The sequence below is a fragment of the Haemaphysalis longicornis genome, unplaced genomic scaffold (assembly GCF_048455015.1).
Source record: "Haemaphysalis longicornis isolate Haplotype H1 unplaced genomic scaffold, Haemaphysalis longicornis Haplotype H1 scaffold_7, whole genome shotgun sequence".
NCBI classification, from domain to species: Eukaryota; Metazoa; Arthropoda; class Arachnida; order Ixodida; family Ixodidae; genus Haemaphysalis; species Haemaphysalis longicornis.
In genome coordinates, this window is record NW_027526422.1 from 115762906 (window position 1) to 115782859 (window position 19954).

A 19954-nucleotide genomic window follows, 5' to 3' on the forward strand; every position below is an offset into this window, starting at 1 on the left:
TGGGGATCGTGACGCCAAGACCTGTGGGCCCTGCCCACATCGCCAATATTGGTGTCGCTGTTATACACAAAATGAAAATGCCCAGCAGGTCAATCTCCATAATAACCAGCCGCGGTGGCTCAGTGGCTAAGGCGTGATGCTACGGAGCGCGAGGTCGCGGGTTCGATTCCAGGCCGCGGCGGCCGCTTTTCTGATGAAGGCGAAAAGCAAAAACGCCCGTGTGTACGAGATTTCGGCGCACGTTAAAGATCCCCAGGTGGTCAAAATTAATCCGGAGTCCTCCACTACGGTGCGCCTCATTGCCTGCTTTGTGTCGGCGCGTTAAACCCTGCAATCAATCAATCAATCAATCAATCAATCAATCAATCAATCAATCTCCATAATACTTCTCATTCTTGTTATCTCATTAAATTCTAGCAAATACCATATGATCTAAAGGTTTGCCATAGTGAACTCAATCGACAGCTTTTTGACGACGTCATCGTTTGTGTGTCAGTCGCCTGTACAAAGTTAGTTTGAAGAATTGGGGGCCCGACCCCGGTTTGTGCATAATGTTTACGCCGCTCCTCACCTTCCAGATGGTGGCCTGTTGGGTTGCTGACACCGCTGGCCTCGGCGACTGTGCTTGGTCACCACCCGGTGGCCTACCTGTGCCCTTAGCGCCTGCGCGCTGTCTAGATCAACGAAGGATTCTGTTGCCCATCACCAGCCCGTCGACACCACCCTGCGCCTGCGACTACGCCTGGCAGCGCTTCTCATCGTCGATGTCATCAATCACGTGGAGCCAATCCGTCCTACTTAATCTTTGGCACATCACCCCCATCTCGGAGCCTGACACCGGTTCGCACAAAATGTTCACGCCGCTCCTCACCTTCCAGACTGGTTACCTTACACATTCTAAACAATACTGAACCAGCAACTACTTCCTTGTCGCGGTGTCGTGCCCCTACGACATCAAATTACGCGACTTGGTAGGTACGTGTTACATTGTCTGCACCCTACAATTGCTGTCACAGTTGATGTTATTGTTATCCGGAGATGTGGAACTAAACCCCAGCCCAACTAAAGCTCAGATAGAAGCCCTATTTGACGCTATCAAGAAGCTCGATGAAACCGTCCTAACCATTCTTTAAGATATTAACCAGCTCAAGGCAGTACAATATAATGATGAAGCAGTTCTCTCAACATTAACGAACCGAATTTTAGCGCTGGAAACCGTCGAAATCGAACACTCACCGAACGCTGTATCCGAAGACGCAGTCAAAATCAAGCATGAAATAGAAACACTAAAAGCCGCTAATACCGACGCTAGTAATCGACTGCGCCGCAACAACCTTCTCTTCTTCGGTATTGAAGACTCTGTAAAAGAATCATGGGAAGAATCCGAACTTAACGTCATAAAATTTTGCAAACTCGGTATTACGCTCGAACCAAGTGCATCGAACGTGCTCATCGGATCGGAAAATGTGCCCCTGACAAAAAACGACCAATCGTGATAACGCTTGCTCATCTTAAAACAAAAGAAAAGATTTTAGGCTGCGGAAACAAGGTTAAAGAAACGACCTTCGCCCTAAGGGAAGATTTGCTGCAGCCACTCGCCTTGCACGTGCTAAGTTGCTTAAATTCGTTCGGCCACAAGAGTGTCCATTTAGGCTGAGGGTGGACAAGCTTATTGTTGGAAACAAGACCTACTTCTATGACGTGAAAAATGATAGCATTATTGAACTTGGGATTTTACCAGTAGTTACACTGGATAACAACTCATTATCACAAGCCAACTCCGTTGGCAGCGCATGACAGGTTTCGAATGCTTCCGCCTTGTTTAACACGTGTATCCGCCCTACGGCATTTCTAAACATAAACATTGCATTCACTAACGTACGAAGCATAATTCCTAAACGGGATGAATTTTACAGTTTCTATAATGACATCAGTGCTGACATAGTCATATTTACTGAAACATGGTTGCATGAAGACATCATAGATACGGAAGTGTTTCTCTCCAATTTGAATATCACAATTTTTCGCCGCGATCGATAAAGCAAGAGAGGTGGTGTCGTGCTGAAAGGCATTGGAAACACAATAGCATCTCCACTTATATTCCATGACGACCAACTAGAATTACCCTGGGAAATTTGTCTCAAACGGAGCCTCGAAATTCTTTTTTTGTGCCTGCTATAGGCCGCCGGAAGAACACCCCGGCTTCTGCGACCTACTTCATCAATCCCTACTTACAGTTGCTAATAAGTATCCTAAGGCAGCCATATTTTTATTCGGGCACTTCAACTATTCAGCAATCAGCTCGTCGTTGCTTTCAGTGTCGAATGGGTCACCGTCTAAAGAGCTTCAGTTTTTAAACACTATACTTTATTTTGATCTTCACAAGGCCATAACCTGCCCTACCAGGGGTAATAATATCCTAGACCTCCTGTACCTTCATGGCCTGAGGACGTGAAAACAATTAATACGCTCCCTGCTCTTAGTGACCACAAAATAATCCATATTTGCATCGCTTCCCGCTGAAAAAGAAATCACCCACACGGAAGGTAATCACAGATTACAAGAGAGGAAATTTTAACCCCATTAATCCCGAACTCACCAGGTTCTTAGATAACTTTAGGATTACGTACCTAACTTGAAGTGTCAACGCTAACTGGAAACTTTTTTAAGACAACGATGCAGAACCCCAATAACAAATACATTCCTACTACCCTAATTTAATCATATTCTAACTCTCGATGGTTCAACAAACAGCTAAAATTGCTCTGTAACCGGAAGAAACGCTTGTACAGAACGGCCCGATTAAGCCAAAGTTCAACTTCGTGGGAGCACTACCGCTCATGCGCGAAACAGTACTTAACCAAACTCAAAGCTCCAAAAATTAAGTTCTTTTCTGACGACCTATTAGCAATTCTTCAATCAAACCCCAACAGCTTTTGGCGCATGCTTTCCCCTACGTCACAATCTAATCGATTAGACCTCACTAATGCTGACGGAGAACCAATCAACGCCACGCTGTGCGCTTCTGCTTTGAATAACCACTTTTCGTCTGTGTTTTCCTCTGTTAATACCACTGATACCGTAACACTGCCAGATCCTGCAGCTGTAGCGATGCCAGCAATTCAAATCTCTCCAGAAGGAATATTTAAACTGATTAACGATCTAAAAGTTTCATCTCCGGTGGGCTGTGACAGTATTAACAGTAAATTACTAAAACATACAATTTCAGTCTGTTTCTTAATCTTAACGCAATCATTACAAACAGGAAACGTACCAGACGATTGGAAGAAGGCTAACTTTATTGCTATTTTTAAATCAGGCAACCGTGCCATCCCAGCAAACTATCGACCCATTTTCTTTACCAGTATCACATCTAAAATGCTCGAACATATCATAGCTTCAAACCTAATGACTTATCTGGAATCCATCATTTCTTTCTTTGATCATCAACATGGTTTCTGGAAACTGCTATCGGGCGAAACCCAATTAGCGGAATTCACACATGATATACTTCACTCCATAAACGAAAATCTTCTAACTGACGCCATATTTTTAGAGTTCTCTAAAGCATTCGACCGTGTCCCTCATAACCTATTACTCTCTAAGCTATGAAACCATGGAATCCCTCTAAACATAATTTCCTAGAAAAGAATTTTAAAGAAAAACCGGAAGCAGTTCACAAGCGCTAACTATTATGACTCGCCTCTCTCTGACGTAACCTCAGCCATCCCCCAGGGTGCCTGCCTCTCCCTGCTTCTCTTTGCAATATACATAAATGACTTGCCCACTAATGTACTAACAAAATTAAAACTTTTTGCCGATGACTGCGTTTTATACTCTCCAATCTGTAAACCCGATAACAGCGCTAAACTTAAACATGATCTAGATTTAATTGCAGCTTGGTGTGATAAATCTCTTATTCCATTAAACCTCACTAATTGTAAAATGATGTCATTCACCCGCAAAATGAGCCCAGCACAGTATACCTATAGCATAAAGTATCTTGCCATTAGCGCAACACTATCATACAAATCTCACGGATTGCATCTGTAATCGTCGCTGTCATGGTCAACCTATATTCGAATAATCTGTTCAGGATTCTCACGCACCGACGGATACCAGCGCCGCAACTTGAAGTTAGCCTCGCAAGACATTAAAAAGTTAGCTTACGAAGCTTATGTGCGACCGAAATTATAATATGCTTGCTCAATCTGGCACCCCTCAAAAACTTATCTTACTAACGGTATAGAACGGATACAGAACCGCGCTGCCCGTTTTATTTACTCCCAATACTCTAACGATAATAGCATTACTGCACTGAAAGAATCATTGAACCTGCCGTCACTTGAGTCTCGTCGTATCATTTCTCGTTTGTGTCTTCTGCATGCTTTCTATTATCCCCCTAAAGTTAGGCACGTCCTGCTTCAATCATCACACAGAACTTCATCTCGCATAAACCATAGCCATCCTATCATACCTATAAATGGACACACGTCTGCAATGATTACCTCCTTCTTTCCTGATGGGATTACACCGTGGAACAAACTACCCGAAAATATAGTAACATGCATTAACCGCCAAACCTTCCGCAATAAACTAAAAAGTCATATGTCACGATCTAGCTGAATTTACTGTTCCCCTGCTAGTTTTTACAACAATTTTGAAGTACTGCTTGAACTGCTTGAATCGTGCTCTGAATCTTTACCCTTTTACCTTACTTTTACGTTGCACTTGGTAATGTTTACTGTATACTCTGCATTTTGTACCCTTTGTATTGTTATTGTTGTCTGAATGTTTACCCTTGGTACCAGCTGAGTTTTGTTGCGTTGTTTCTTACCCCTTGTACACCGCCCCACTTATGTAAAGCCCTCTGGCCTTTAAGGGGAAATAAATGAAATGAAATGAAGTGAAATCTTTGCGACAGAAAGTTTGTACGTCTGTATTGAATTTGTGGATGAGACGTACAAATGCTTGACTTGTCTTGCCTATCGCAACATTTAGTGCTGGAAGATATGTAGGGCTCACTTGGAGCCCGCATGGGCCACTGAAAGGGTGGTCTAGTGGCAAAGCCCTCTGTTGTAGTGAAAGTACTGTTTATCTGCGGAGCAACATATGAATGAATGAATTTATTGTAAACAAGGAAAGGAAAGACCACCAGCAGGCGTAGTTTGTCTCGCCTAAGGGTGGACACCGGAACGCCTGCTGGTGTGGGGGGTGTGGTGAATAGGGAAAACAGTTGTACAGGGAAGGGAGGATAGAGAGAAGAAGAGGTTACATATATACAAATATACAGGTCGAACAGGACATATATGTACAATACAGGGTGTCCCAGCTATCATGCACCAAGATTTAAAAAAAGAGTAAAGGCGTAACTCGAAAGAAACCAGGTGCATAATGTTTGCAGTACTGTGAAGAAGCGGACAGTATTTTTTTCTTTAATGAGACTTAATTAACTAATTGTAATTAATTATCTAACTCTAGAAATACTCTCCTAATCACTAAAGTGTCAATGAGGCACTTGAAGGTAACCACGAGGGGCATCTAACTGCGGTATTTTCAGCAATGAACTAATTGCGTACACATTTATTCTGACTGATAAAGGAAACCCGCGAAATATGAAAAATACCACGTGACGGCGCCTCCGCGCGCACCGTAAACAAACGCCCTCAAACAGGCTGCCTCTGAGTTAGCCAGAATGAAATAGACAAAAGAAAGAAAGAAGAAATCGCGACCGAGTTTGTTCCTTATCTGCACACGCGTCCCGCGAATCTTGCTGCTGCTGCTCCTTCCATGCATGCTATTATCAAGGTGATGCGCTGTCTCTTCGGGCGGGTAACACGCGAAGCAGTTGCTTTCAATCAGCTTTCTTTGGGGACGCTGCTTTACAATGCGCGCGTAAGCGTCGTCACGTGGTATTTTTCATATTTCGCGGGTTTCCTTTATCAGTCAAAATAAATGAGTACGCAATTAGTTCGTCGCTGAAAATAGCGCAGTTAGATGCCCCTCGTGGTTACCTACAAGTGCCTCATTGACACTTTAGTGATTAGGACAGTATTTATCGAGTTAGATAATTAATTACAATTAATTAATTAAGTCTCATTAACGAAAAATTACTATCCGCTTCTTCACAGTACTGCAAACATTATGCACTAGGTTTTCTTCGAGTTACACAATTTCTCTTTTTTTAAATCTTGGTGCATGATAGCTGGGACACCCTGTATATACAAGGTAAACACTAAAACACGAAGACAAAAAAAACACAAGAAAAAAAAAAACAAAAAAAAAACGAAGCACCCACACACACACCGTTTAGGTCATGTGGGGAGAAAGCGGAGAGCCGGGAGGAGTCCTGAGGCATCCAGGTACGACCCCAAGGCCTCATGGACTCCGTCCCGCTCTCTGGCACTGCCTGGCGGCCACAGAAATTCTTCGAGGGGCCGAGCCCTTCCCCCGAAGGCGGCCAACAGTTCGGTCCTCCCTGCCACAAACTGGGGGCACTCCAGGACCAGATATGGCAGGGTCTGGACAGCCGCCCGGCAGTGCTGACACGACGGGTCATTGATGAGTGCCAGGCGGTGTTTTCGCTCGGCTGTCCACACGCACCCCACGGTTAGGCGCAGGACAGCCGAGCGTTGATGTCTCGGCATCCGTGTGGCCCGGATGGGTGGTGGGGCCTCTCAAGCTGCCAACCTCGGGTCCGGATGCTGGGCCCGTACATGTCGCTATATCAGCAGGCGGGCGTCATCCGCAGCTGCGTGGGCTGCCGTGGGCGAAGGGGGCAGCTCGTGCGCGTCGGCGGCCAGTTCGTCTGCCCTCTCATTGCCCTCCAGCCCAATGTGGCCTGGCACCCACTGCAGCCAAAGGCGAGTCCCCCGCTGGGCCAGCCGTGCCCCCTTGTCCCGCTCAGCCCGCACCAGGAGGGAGCGCGGGTTGCCCTCCTGGATCCGGAGTAGGGCCACTCGAGAGTCACACAGCAGGGCGCAGCGCTCGGGGGGCGACTCCAGCTCCATTAGAAGGTCCAGGCCAGGCTTACGCCCACCATTTCGGCCGTGGCGGATGGTGTGGCGTAGTGCTGCCGCGCCTGCCTGGTGGCCTCCCCAAGCACTGCCGCCGCCGTGGCCGAACCCTGCTGCTGCCGCACGGAACCATCCGTGTACACCAAGGTGTGGTCCTCCAGGTCGCCCCTCACGACGCCCCGAGCCAGCTGCAGCTGCCCGCAGTGCGACGTCCGCCGCTTGCTACGCAGGCCCGGGATGTCCGTGTGCACTTCGGCCTCCAGTGCAGGGGGGTGGCTGGAGGGACGGCCTGCTTCCACGGGGGCCAGCACCTCCTCGCACAGGGCCAACATGCGCCCCATGCGCGAGTGGCGGTGTGTGCGGAGCCGCTGCAGCAGGGGGCTGCCTCCCTCAGCCCGCCGCAGCCGGTCAATGTGGCCCAGGGCGCGCTGGTCCGCCGTCATTTGGAGCGTCCATGCCCCCGCCTCAGCCAGCGTCTTCGCACACTGGGAGTCTCGAGGCAGGCCAAGGCAGGTGCGAACGCCCCTACGGTGGTCGCCCTCCAGCTGCTGCCAGCTGGGCTTGCGCAGGGTGACCAATGGTAGCCCGTACATGAGCAGACCCACAGCCGCAGCATTGTAGAGTCGCAGGGCCGTTCGCTGCGAGCAGTCGCGGTCCCTAGCAGCCATCTTTATCACGGCCGTGGTGGCCATCTGTGCCCTGGCTCGGAGCTCCCTGGTGGCCTGCCGGAAGTTGACGCAGTGGTCCAGTGTGCGCCCCAGGTAGCGCACACTGGACTTCCAGCTGAGCTCCTCGCCATCGATGTGCAGGCACCTGGCCCTGCGACGAGACTGGGCATCCGGGTGGACCAGCATCGCCTCTGTCTTGCTTGCTGACAGCTGCAGGCCAACATTGACCAGCTTGGCCCGCACCGCATCCAGGGCCGCCTGCAGCTGCAGCACGATGCTTCGGCAGCTCGCCTTGGGGCCCAGCACCCACAGGGCCACGTCGTCAGCATACACAGACTTGTACACCCTGTGTGCCCCTCCTCTCGGCAGGCAGTCTGGTAGTGCCGCCATGACCAGGTTGAATAGGAAGGGGCTGACGACTGAGCCCTGCGGGGGGCCCACGTTCACTGGCCGCGGCGCCGACAGGGTGCTGCCCACCTGCACCCGCGCCGTGCGGCCCGTCAAGAACGCCTCGACGAAACCCCGCAGCTTGCCCGCGATACCTGCCTCCTCCAAGGCCAGGGAGATAGCAGGGTGCTGCAGGTTGTCGGAGGCACCCTTGACGTCTAGCAGCACCAGGGCTGCCACCTGCCTGGTGGCCCGGGCATGCTCCAGTGCTGCCACCACGTCGGCAGTGGAGTCCGTCGCAGCCCTATGCCTCCGGAAGCCTGTGAGCTGCTCCGGGATGAACTCCTCCACCGACGTGATGGCCACCATCCTGCGCAGGGCCACCCGCTCCAGCAGCTTGCAGCCACAGGAGGTGAGGGCAACGGGGCGGTAGGCCGTAAGTGCCCCAAAACCACGAACTGGTTTGGGGAGGGGCCGCAGGATGGCCAATAGCCAATCGGGAGGCAGCCGCCCTGTCGCCCAGATGCGGTTGTAGGCAGCCAGAAGCCTCGCGAACCCCACCTCGTCCAGGTTGCGCAGCATCTGGTAGGTGAGGCCGTCAGCCCCTGGTGCTGACTTCCGCCTGCAGGAGCGCAGCGCCCCACGGAGTTCGGCCTCCGTGATGGGGGCGTCATTGAGGGGATGTCGTCCCTCTGACTCCTCTGGCGCTGCAACCACCTGCCCAGCCGCTACCTGGTGTGGCGGAAGGAAGTGCTCCGTGAAGAGCTCGGCCAGCTCCTCGTAGCTGGCGTTCCTCCTGATGGCCAGGGCTGCCAGGGGGTTGCGGTTACCACGCGGCTTGAGGACCGACTGGAAAATGCCCCAGAGGCGGCGGCAGCGTGGGTCGGCCTCCGAGCTAGCGCATAGCTTGGCCAAACGCTGCCTGCTGAGGCGGTTGGAGTGCCGTCGATAGGCCGCGTCCACACGGCGGTATGCCGTCCAGTCAGTCCTGGCTCCGGTGCGTTTGCGCCTTCCTCTCAGTCCGGTTCCGCTCCGCTCGCAGCTGCAGCAGCTTTAGGTCTGGCGTCGTGGCATCCTTGGCAATGGAGCAGCTCCGCGTGGCTCGCTTGGCGCAGCGAACCAGGCCCGCGAACAGCTCCTCTCCCCCCCCCCCAGGTCCTCCTCAGCAAGGCAGCGCCGGAAGTGGTCCCAGTTGGTGACGTGGTGCCGTGTGGGTCGACTGTCCGGCTTGCCGGTTTGTGCGATGTGCAGCGGGTAGTGGTCCGAGCCCCAGGTGCTGGGCTCCCGCCTCCAGGTGGCCTCGACCCCGGCTGACACCAGGCTGAGGTCAATGACCGGGGCAGTGGTATTGCCTCGCCTAAAGGTGCACTCACCGGTGTTCAGCACAGTCTGGTTGAGGCGCAGCACGGTGTCCCACAGGTGTTCTCCGCGTGTGTCAGTCCGGCCATCTCCCCACATAGTGTGATGTGCGTTGAAGTCACCACAGAGGAGATGCCGGGCTGCGCAGAGGGACACCAGCCGATACAGGAGGCTCGAGTCCCAGTGTTGGTTGGGGCGCGCATACACACTGCACACAGTCACGTCACCACCCGGCACGAGCCGAAGCGTCACTGCCACACACTCCTGCACAGTCGTTGTCATCGCACTGGTGTTAAGCACCGTGTGCGGCACGTCGCTGCGCACAAACAGTGAAGCGCGCGAGGATTCTGGGAGGTGGGAGGGGTCGCCGCACACCACAGCCGAGCACTGCCTGCTGTCACACGCCGTGGGACTATGGTAACCCGTGTATGCCGGCAGCGTGAACCCCTAGCCATCACCCACACGCACATAGCTCTCCTGCAGAGCCACTGCATCGGGCGCTTGCTGCAGCAGGTACGCGCTCAGTTCCGCACGACGCGGGCGGAGCGCGTTTACATTCCACTGCAGCACAGTGGGCACCGGAGGCTGTTTGCGGCGGCTCCTAACCACGATGGGGCTCGGGGAGTGGTAGTCCCTGCACGGCCTGGACGCACAGGGGTCGGAGGGGATTGTCAGCAGGCAGAAGCTCTCCCACGCTTCGAAAGACAACGTCTAAGTGTTCCTGCTGCTGCCGTAAACTCCCCCGCCCTCGTCCCGGACGTGCTGGGGGTGCCTGGCTGCTCTGCTGCTGCTGGGCTGGGGCGACTTGGCTGCCATGCGGCGGCGGCTGCCGTCCGGCGTTCTGGCTGCAGCTGCTGCTCCTCGGGTGCTGGTGCATCGATGTCGCCGGCGCGACAGGGGGCGGCTTGAGCTGCGCGGCCGCCCGCATGGCCGCTCGAGCGTCCACGCGAGAGGTTGGCGCCTGCGCTCGTGCTAGGGCAGCACACACTCGGCGCTCTTCCTGTCAGCGCGGACGGGCGCGGTCGAGCACGGTGTGGGGGCCCCCGCAGTTAGTGCAGAAAGGCTGCGCTGCCTTGCACATTGCCATGGTGTGGGAGCCCCCGCATCGCCAGCACCTTCTGTCGCGGTTGCAGCTCGCTGTTGCGTGGTCAAGCCCGCCGCACCTGTCACATTGCAGCGGTCGTGGTCGACACGGCCTCACCGGCCGCCGGAGCCTGTGCAGCGCTACCTCCGCAGGGGGGATGGGTGCCGAGAAACGCAGATACACTGGAGGCCCCGTGCGAACGGCCGACTGCACCGTGTTGTGCCAGAGCGCCTGGCCCAAAGGCGTTGCACGAGGCGACGCGCCGACAGCGAGGCTGAGTCACGCCTCTCCCTTTGTCGCTGCGGCGCGGCCGAATCCTGCATCTCGAAACGCTGCAGTGCGGCCGGCTCCTGCATCTCGAAACGCTGCGGCGCGGCTGAAACCCTCAGCGGAGAACGACCCAAACAAGGGCATGTCGCTACGCCCGGAGGCGAGGTCACGGAGACGGCGGCGGCATCGCTCTCCCTTTCCCCATTGGCGGCGCAGCTGACTCACCGCTTCGCTACCATTCGTCGGAATTCAAACTTCAGGCAGCGAGAGCCCTGATTGGAGCATTTCGAACTTCTTGGGGCCACAACGAACTCCCAGGCTATAAAAGAAGCCCGGAGGCTCTCATCGTCGGCTTTCCTCGGCGGCTTCTCTCCGGCACCAGTCTCTTCGGAAGCACCGAGTGAAAGGGTGCTGTCGCCTTTGTGCGAATGATGTAACTTTTGCTTACCCTGTACATACTGTATATAAATGTTACTTTAAGTTTTCGTCGGCTCGAGAACTTCTTCGCTCTGCTCTGCGCCGCGTCGATAGCGGACGGAGCGAGGCAACGTCGCTACACCGGTGGCTGCGCTCGGATGGCCAGTCGCAACAGCGGTGACAGCGGTGGGATGGCTGATTCCCAACTTCGGTGACGAGCTGGATGCGAGTCACAACCTTGGCGACCGCCCTGGGATGGTCATTCCCAACAGTGGTACCAGCGGGGGATAGCAACTTCCCAACAACCGGCACGGGTGTCTCAAGGCCGGATACGACTGCCTCGGCCGTGATCGTCGTGTCGTCGACCACGGTGACGCCCGTGCTGCTCGACGACGGCTCACGGGGGCTCATTTCGATGCCACAGATGATAGTAGTGGCCAAGAGAGTCCCCTTGGCTACCTGGGTGGCCGCGTCCGCTGCAACGACGTTCCGCCGGCCGTTCGCCCGAACATCCAGCAACATATCCTTGATCATGTTCTTGGCTGAATGACACATCACCAGGGTCTCTTGTTTTCGACGTTGTCTTTTTAAAATTCTGAGACGTAACACAACCGCGGTGTTTACAAAGGCTTATGTAAGAGTTTAATTCTGAAACAAGGCACACGCACAAGCACAATGTTTAAGGAATATTTAAAGCACAAGTACATTGGACATCTAAGGCACAAGCGCACGTGCACAACAACACAAATACTTCAGGAAAAAAAATTGGCCGCGTATCTGCTTCTTTCGTTGCAAATGTCCGCAAAAGACGATAGTCTTTGTCGACATCTTCCACGTAAATCCCTCTCTTCGCTTTCCCGCTCACCCCTCATGCTGTTCCTCTTTCGTCGCACTCCTCCCAAGGCAAACACGCGAAAGGTTTGCTCGAGTCAATTTAAATTTACCGCGTTCCACTACTCCATGCCGTGTGCCTCGATGCTAACGCTACTGTACGGCGGAGACACGCGTACATCGAGGTGCCCCACTTCAACGCTTATAGAACCGCGTTGCCCTTTTCCACGTGCGTTCCTAGCAGAGCGTGGAACCTATCTAGTGGAACTTTTCATAACTGTTGCCGCTTGAATTTTTAAAATGTCGCCAGGAGGTATAGTGGTGGGGGCGACAGCAGGCGACAGTGTGAGTTTTTAAATGCAGAGCATTTCTTTAACTCACGATGTCACCCGTTCTAGTTGTCCATCGTCGTCCGCACCCCTCCCCCTACACTATATAAAAAAAAAATACTTACCGGCGCCTGGTTTCCATCCCACGACCCTGCGGGTGGAACGCAAGGTACATGGTGCTCTACCCACTGCGCCACAAAGCCGACACAGAATGGAGGGCTACGAACGCGCCTTATATCCTTGACTCATTCAAACTACGTCAAGAAGCTGCTGATACAACGCATTCACTACCTGTGGGCGGAACGCTAGGTATATGGTGCTCTTCCCACTGCGCCACAATAAACATACCTTACTGATAATAAATGATGTCATACCCACCTGGTAATAAATTATGTCACGTGACCACGTAATTACGCCTCCTTATTTAATTACAATATAACAACTAACAGCAACAAGTGCAACAACATTAACGTAACGCAAACTACTTAACGTCGTGTGCCCCCGGAAATGCTCTGCATTTGATCGTGCCCCTCGCGAGGGGGATGTTTAGTTTCCTGCCGAAGCAAGAACCAGGCGGCCTCCTGCGCATTTTGTGGCGCATACCCACTTGGGGGATTTGCCAGGATCATTTCACTTACTACATGCCGGTTACGGCAGGGTTTGACTCTTTTTATTATTGCGTTGTGTGCGACCATCTTCATTGTTTTATTAAGAGTGCATTTGTATTTTAGCCACCGCACTTGCAACTTTAGCCACCGTACTTGCGTTGAGTACTCAGTGTAATGAACGACTTCTGAGTCTATCCTTTCTAGACTACCCAGCACCTATCGGTATTTGTGTCTAGGCGGGCGTTCGCGGGGAATGTGCTGCGTAGTGTGGCTGTCGAGCGAGTAACCTAAGCGTGAGCCCGAGTGTTGGAATGCGTGTCCTGTGTTTTAAGTGCGAATGCACTTCTTAAGCGAGCCTGAATCGTCCGCCGCCGTTGTCCGCATAGCAACAGCTGCGGGTGCGCGCGCTCCTCGTCTTCCTCCTCGTCTTCTCTAGCAACGGGGGGAGATGGGAGCGCGCTACTCTCCTCCTCCTCTCTCCGCTCAGTGACTACGGGTGAGAGAGAGAGAGAGAAAAGACTTTATTCATAATTCCTGCGTGCGGGAGCACCCCAAAACCGCGCAGGGCAGGGGGTCCCTGTCTTGCTAGACCTCAAGAGATGCCGGCCGGGCTCGAACTACTAGGAGTTTCCTCCGTTCGCTCTTGCCTAGCCAAGGCCCTCTCGAGCCGCTGGATGGCTGCACGTTGCAGTTCGTGGTTACCCGAACGGAGCAAGCCCATGAAGTCCACCGGGATTTCATCCGGCACACATGGCCTCACGCCATCACTGCTGTTACTAGTGTCACTATCACTACACTCACACAGTAGATGTCCGAGAGTCGCGGGAACCGTCTTGCATACACTGCACAGATCACTCTTGTAGAGCCCGGGAGCGACGTGTCTCGCAAGGGCCGGGGTAACGACGGAGTCCGTCTGTAGCCGGCGTAACGTCACTTCTTCTTGCTTGGTGAGCTTCGGGTGCGGAGGGGGGAAGGTCCTCCTCTGGTCCCGGTGCCACCGCAATAGTTCACCGTAGCTGAGCACAGGGTCTTGGTCTTCTTCTGCATCTTCCTCGTCATTGGGGGAGAGGTGCCCGTCCCGTACTTGAAGATCGGGGGGTGTCGCCACTCGGTGTGCGAGCTCACGGGCGGCGACGTCCGCTTCTTCGTTCCGGTTCGGTACTCCTCCGGGAAGACGGCCCATATGGGCCGGGAACCAGCGGAGGTACACATGGCTTGGTAGTCCCCTGGGAAGAAGTCTGAGCGCCTTTGGGCCCACTCTCCCTCTTCCGTAGTTCTTGATTGCCGATTTTGAGTCGCTCAGGATCGTCCCTATCCCGTTTGCGCTCTTGAGGGCCAGAGCAATGGCGACTTCTTCCGCTTGCTCCGGCGAATCTGCTTCCACGCTGCAGGCATTAACCAGCTGTCCGCTGCTGGACCGCACGACAGCAGTCACGTACGTCTGTCGTCTGCGAGGAACTCGAGCGACGTCCACGAAGTAAGCATGGCGGTCGTCTCCGTAGGTGTGTGCCAGCGCCTTGGCCCTGGCTGTGCGTCGTTCCACGTCGTGGGTGGGGTGCATGTTCTTCGGTAGGGGAGGAACGACCAGTCCCTGAAGGAGCTGTCGGTCGATCTTCCCTTGAGGGGGGCCGTCTGCGTCTTCCGCGGTTCCTAGCGGGTTCATGCCAGCAGCCTGGAGGATGCTCCGGCCCGTCGTTCTAGTGCCCAGGCGGACGAGCTGAGAGATGCGCTGGGCCTCGCTGATCTCGTCCAAGGTGTTGTGCACCCCCAGCCCGGCTAGGGCACTATTTCTAGTGCATCCGAGCAGGCCGAGGGCAGACTTGTAGGCTTTTCTGATGGCCGCGTTGATCTTGTCTTTTTCGTGTTGCTGCCATCTGTGGAAGGCGCCCACATAGGCAACGTGGGTGACCACGAAGGATTGAAGAAGTCGGAGAAGGTTCTCTTCCCTCAACCCGGATCTCCTCGAGGTGATTTGTTTGACTAGCCGGGAGGTGATTCCGATCTTCGTGGTTATCTTGGCCAGGGCAGCGTGGTTACCCGTGCCCGTGTTGATGTGCATACCTAGGACCCGGATCTCGGATACCCGGGGGATGTCTGCGCCGTCGCTCGTTTGGACGCTGATCTTCGCAGCTTCCGCTTCGGCCGAATTGCGGTTGCGTCCCGATGGGGGGAGAATCAGTAGTTCTGACTTCTGGGGAGAGCAGTGGAGGCCGGTGCCTCGGAGACCTTCTTCTACCTGCCTTACGGCAGCCTGGAGGCACTCCTCGATGCGGCCGGTCGGACCTCCCTTGACCCAGATCGTCACATCGTCCGCGTATATCGTGTGGCGGACGTGCTCTAGTTGACTGAGGCGGCGGGCCACCGGAATCATTACTAGGTTGAACAGGAAGGGCGAGATCACCGCTCCCTGTGGTGTGCCCATGCTGCCTAGCTTGCGTTCTTCCAGCTGCAGTTCGCCGACTTGTAGCCGCGTGGTTCTGTCAGTTAGGAAGGCCCTTATGTAAGCGTACGTGCGTTTGCCCAGACCGAGCGTTTCGACTTGCTTGAGGATGGCTGAGTGGAGGACGTTGTCAAAAGCACTCTTGACATCTAATCCGAGGATGGCGCGGTTATCCACCTTGCTAGGTGCTTCCAGCAAGTCCTTGTGGATCATGAGCATCGCGTCCTGCGTGCTGAGCTTCGCTCTGAAGCCCAGCATCGTGGGGGGATATAGCTCCTTTGTTTCCATGAACTCTGTCCATCTTCGGTTCAGTACGTGCTCCAGCACTTTGCCTATACAGGAGGTGAGGGAGATTGGCCGGAGGTTGTCGATCCCCGGGGGTTTGTTCGGCTTGGGGATGAGAACCGTGAGGGCCGTGCGCCATTGCTTGGGCACGAATCCTTCTCTCCAGCAGCGGTTGTAATACCTTGTCAGCGCTGCGATCCCCGTGTCGTTGAGGTTTCGCAGCGCCTTATTACTGATTTTGTCTGGTCCGGCTGCCGATTTACAGTTGAGGTCCTGAAGCACTTGCCTCACTTCCCACTCCTGTATGTCAGCGTCCAGGTCCAGATTGTCGGGTCCTTGATATTCGGGGTGGCAGTATTGAGCCGTGGCCGGGAGATAGTTGTCGTTGAGGCGTCTGCAGACCTCGCTCTCGCCGTGTTCTTTGATGGCGGCGTGCATAATCTGCGACAGCCGGTGCTGTTGGTATGATTTGCTTTGCGTTTCGTCCCTGAGGTGTCGGAGCAACTTCCACGTCCGGCTGACGTGAAGCTGTCCGTCCATCTCATTGCAGACGGCACGCCACTGCTGCGCACATAGCTGGCGGCTGTACTTATCGATTTCTCGACCGAGCTGGGCCACTCGCTTGCGCAGGGTTCTGTTCTGCCTTTGTTTCCTCCACCTCTGCTGCAGCGAGCGGCGGGCTACTATGAGGTGTGCTAATTTGGGGTCCATGTTGGGGAGGTCCTCATCTCCTTCAATCTCTTCAGTGGCCCGTGCCACGGCTGTCGCCAGTTGGCTGGTCCATTCGTCCAAAGTCTCGATTTCCGGCGCCAGCGCTTGCGATCGGAAGGCGTTCCAGTCAGTAAGGCGCTGTTTGCGCTGCGGGATCTCGCTCGCGTAGCGGGCGCTCCGCATTCCGACGCGTGAGGGCGCTCGTGTAGCCCTCGCCGTAACGGCGGGCGCTACTCTCCTCCTCCTCTCTCCGCTCAGTGACTGCGGGTGTTGGGCGCCTCCTCTCCACTCCGAGATCACGATATCCACCGTAATCGCGCAATCAACAACCGTGCATTCGCACTTACACACTCTCCCCCTCGGGGAAGTGCGAGGGAATTTTTTCGATCGGCGTATGTGAACAACTGTTTACTGGCGGCGACGTCGCGTAGATAGTAGCGCTTTATGTAATGAATGGAATGAATAAACCCCTTCGTTTTGCTTTCCTTGAATGCCTGTGTTTAAGCCTTTTATGAATGAAAACTGGCGAAGTGTTTGCAATCGCAACCTTGCACTCCCCCTATATCGCTGAGGTGTTCATGGAGAATATATTACAGAATGCAGCTAGGCACACAACCTAAGTGCCACAGGAGAAGTTCTAGAGATCCGCAACGCTATATGCTGGCATGGCAGCGTCCTAATAATTTCTCAGCGGCTGCTGCTGTCGCTGTGTTTCAAGTAGTGGTGATAATCTTCTCACTGCAGCCCATGCCAAAATATCGTATGGTCGGCTATTGAAAACCCTTCTTATGGTTGTCTTTAGCTATTTGGCCCTATTATCTTTAGACGTTTCTATGGCTGTGTTTAGCCATTCCTATCAAAATTCCTATGGGTGTCTTTAGCTTCTTCTATAGCCGTAGCGATATCGAAAGAAGAGCTGAAGACAGCCATAATATCGGCTATAGAAGAAGCAAAAAACACCCACATGAATGCCGATACGAATAGCTAAAGACACCAATATAACCGGCTATAAAAGAAGCTAAAGACATGCATAGGAATGTCGATACAAATACCTAAAGACAGCCGTAGAGCCTGTTATAGAAGAAGCTAAAGACACCCATAGGAATGGAGATACGAATCGCTAAAGACAGCCATAGAAACGTCTAAAAATTATGGGGCCAAATAGCTAAAGACGACCATAAAAAGGATTTTCTATAGCCGACCATAGAATATTTTTTATGGGTTGTGTCAGATTGTAATGTCCGCTGTGTAATGTAATGTGCGCCTGTGTCTTGTAATGCAATATACGCTTGTGTCCTTCAGTACAATTCTCGTAGCGTTTTACCCAAAATGAAGATGGTTTACAGGTCGTACTGCGGCCACTGCGGGCGGAAAGAGTGAATGAATGCAACGAGTGCGACGAAAGCATGATACAGGTGGGCAGCAAAAGGAGTGAGAGGGAGCCTATGCCGCTGCAGAACAAAGGAAATGCTAATACTGAGACGGTTATGGTGCTAAACAAGTTTCTCTCGGAGCAAGATGGGCAGAAATGGTGCGTGGGGAACTTTTGTAACCTTGGATTTGCGAGCAAGAGGAAAATGGTATACTGTGCGTTCACAAATGCTAGTACTGTACTTACTGTACGTTATGCGCTCAAAAATTCTAAAAATCCCCCTAAAAACTTTGAAATAATTTTGCGCCATCGTGAGGGCTACACCCCAATATGTTTACCCATTTCAGTCCTCATTTTTTTAATTTCAAGCAAAACAATGTCCGTGTGTGTTGTCCACAGGGCTACATAGGCCCACCAACGGAGAAAAAGGGCACGTAGAATGGTTATGAACTCATTTATTATCGAGGCAATTTATAAGCCTATCTGGCCATAACAAATTTTTCTGCAGCGGATGTGGTATTTCATTCCGCAAAAATCCAGCATCTATAGATTTTTTTATAAAACACTGTAAATACATCTGCAGTATTCTTTTCTGCCTTATATTTTCGTATTGTCTTGTTCTAGTTCAACAGTGTTGACAGGTATGAACATATAAAGCGGGCTTAGACGTTTAGACTTGGCTGTGAGTATATAAGATTATTGTGGAGACTATGTTTCACTTTGGCCGGCTGGCTGAATCGAGTCACAGACAGACAGACAGAGTGACAGACAGGCCAAAATTTCTCTATTTAAGTAGCCCAACAAAGACCATCGTCTTTAAAAGATGCCGGCTATAAACACATGTGGACGAAGAGAGGCATGAACCACCTATACGCGCACGGTAGAACGGTCCGCGAACTCCACAAAATATTAAATCGCTTCCTCGGAAATCTTGTATCTGTGTTCACAGCCGGGCAGCGCCTGACAGTGGGAATCTTTGTGATAGACCGACCACGGTAAAATAATACACCACAAACTTCTGCGGCTCATGATCAGGGCGCAGCCGTGCGAGCGCTTCCTGGGGGACTGCGAGTGCTATGGAGGAAAGAAAAGCTTAGGAGAAGGCCTGGCGTCATCACTACTGAAGCTTGAAACGTCATTTTCGGATGTTTTCCTTTTTCTTGTATATTGCGCGCACACGCCACCTCCTTCGCCTTCGCTCGGTCCACAGTCGTGTGCTTCGTCTCCGCCTGATGGCCATTGCTACTGGCTGGGACGCTCAGTTATGTAGGGCCGTGGTGGGCCGGCGTTCGGCGCCGTTGCTAGGACGTGGTTTCCGGTGACCTCCGATGAACATGAAAAACTTCGTCACTTCGTTCACACTTTGCCCTATGCGTCAGTAACCAACGGGGCCTCTCTTAAGCTTTCTTTCCTACATGGACAGAACTAAGAAACTCTATCGCGGGAACAGCAGCCGCCGCCCCAGCGCATGCCATCGCTCTTGTCGTACTGCGTATCGTGCCGCTTATTGTGGCGCCTGATATGATTTGAAAAGTGGTTATTCGGCATGCCTGCACGCCACAGTTGAAACGTATACCACAAAGGGCCTTCGAGTTCGGGCGAGAACTAATTGTATTCCAGGTTTGTCCATGCTATACACAGATGGCGAAGACAGTGTGAATCGCGTTGTTCTCGCTGAAACCACGATTTGTGAGGTTCCGTTTCACCGAGTTATCTCGTTACTGTAAATTGTTCTAGCCGACTTTCCCGTACCAGATGAATTAGCTTTGTGCTCAGCTTTCTCGCGTATCCACAAGTGAGGGGTTGATTTTCGCTGGCCTTGCGTTCATCAAATCAGCATAGCTAACTTGTAGGGAACAGAAGCATAGGATGAACAACGTGACGGAGATCTATAACCGGCCTTCTAAAAGGAGGGTCTGACCGCACTTGTTTCTGGAGAGAGGTTAGAGTGGGAATATTTTTGGTTCAGCATGACGACTCATTCACGACAGCGCTCAGGGCGCCCACAAAATTTCTTAGGTGATAAGACGTCGCAAAAGCATACGATTATTTCGTTGTGGTGTTTCTTGCATTAGTATATGGTGCGCTTGGGTCGCTTGTTAGAGCCGTCAACAACGGCGCCGCGATTCTCGAACGGGTAGGCTCCGCACATCGCAAATTTCACGCGAAGCACAGCG

General features: G+C 52.9%; 1 pseudogene; it reads left to right on the top strand.

The window, feature by feature from the left end:
- The first annotated feature begins 551 nt into the window (after positions 1-551).
- LOC144146490 (uncharacterized) lies at positions 552-1797 on the top strand (annotated as a pseudogene).
- The last annotated feature ends 18157 nt before the right edge of the window (positions 1798-19954 follow it).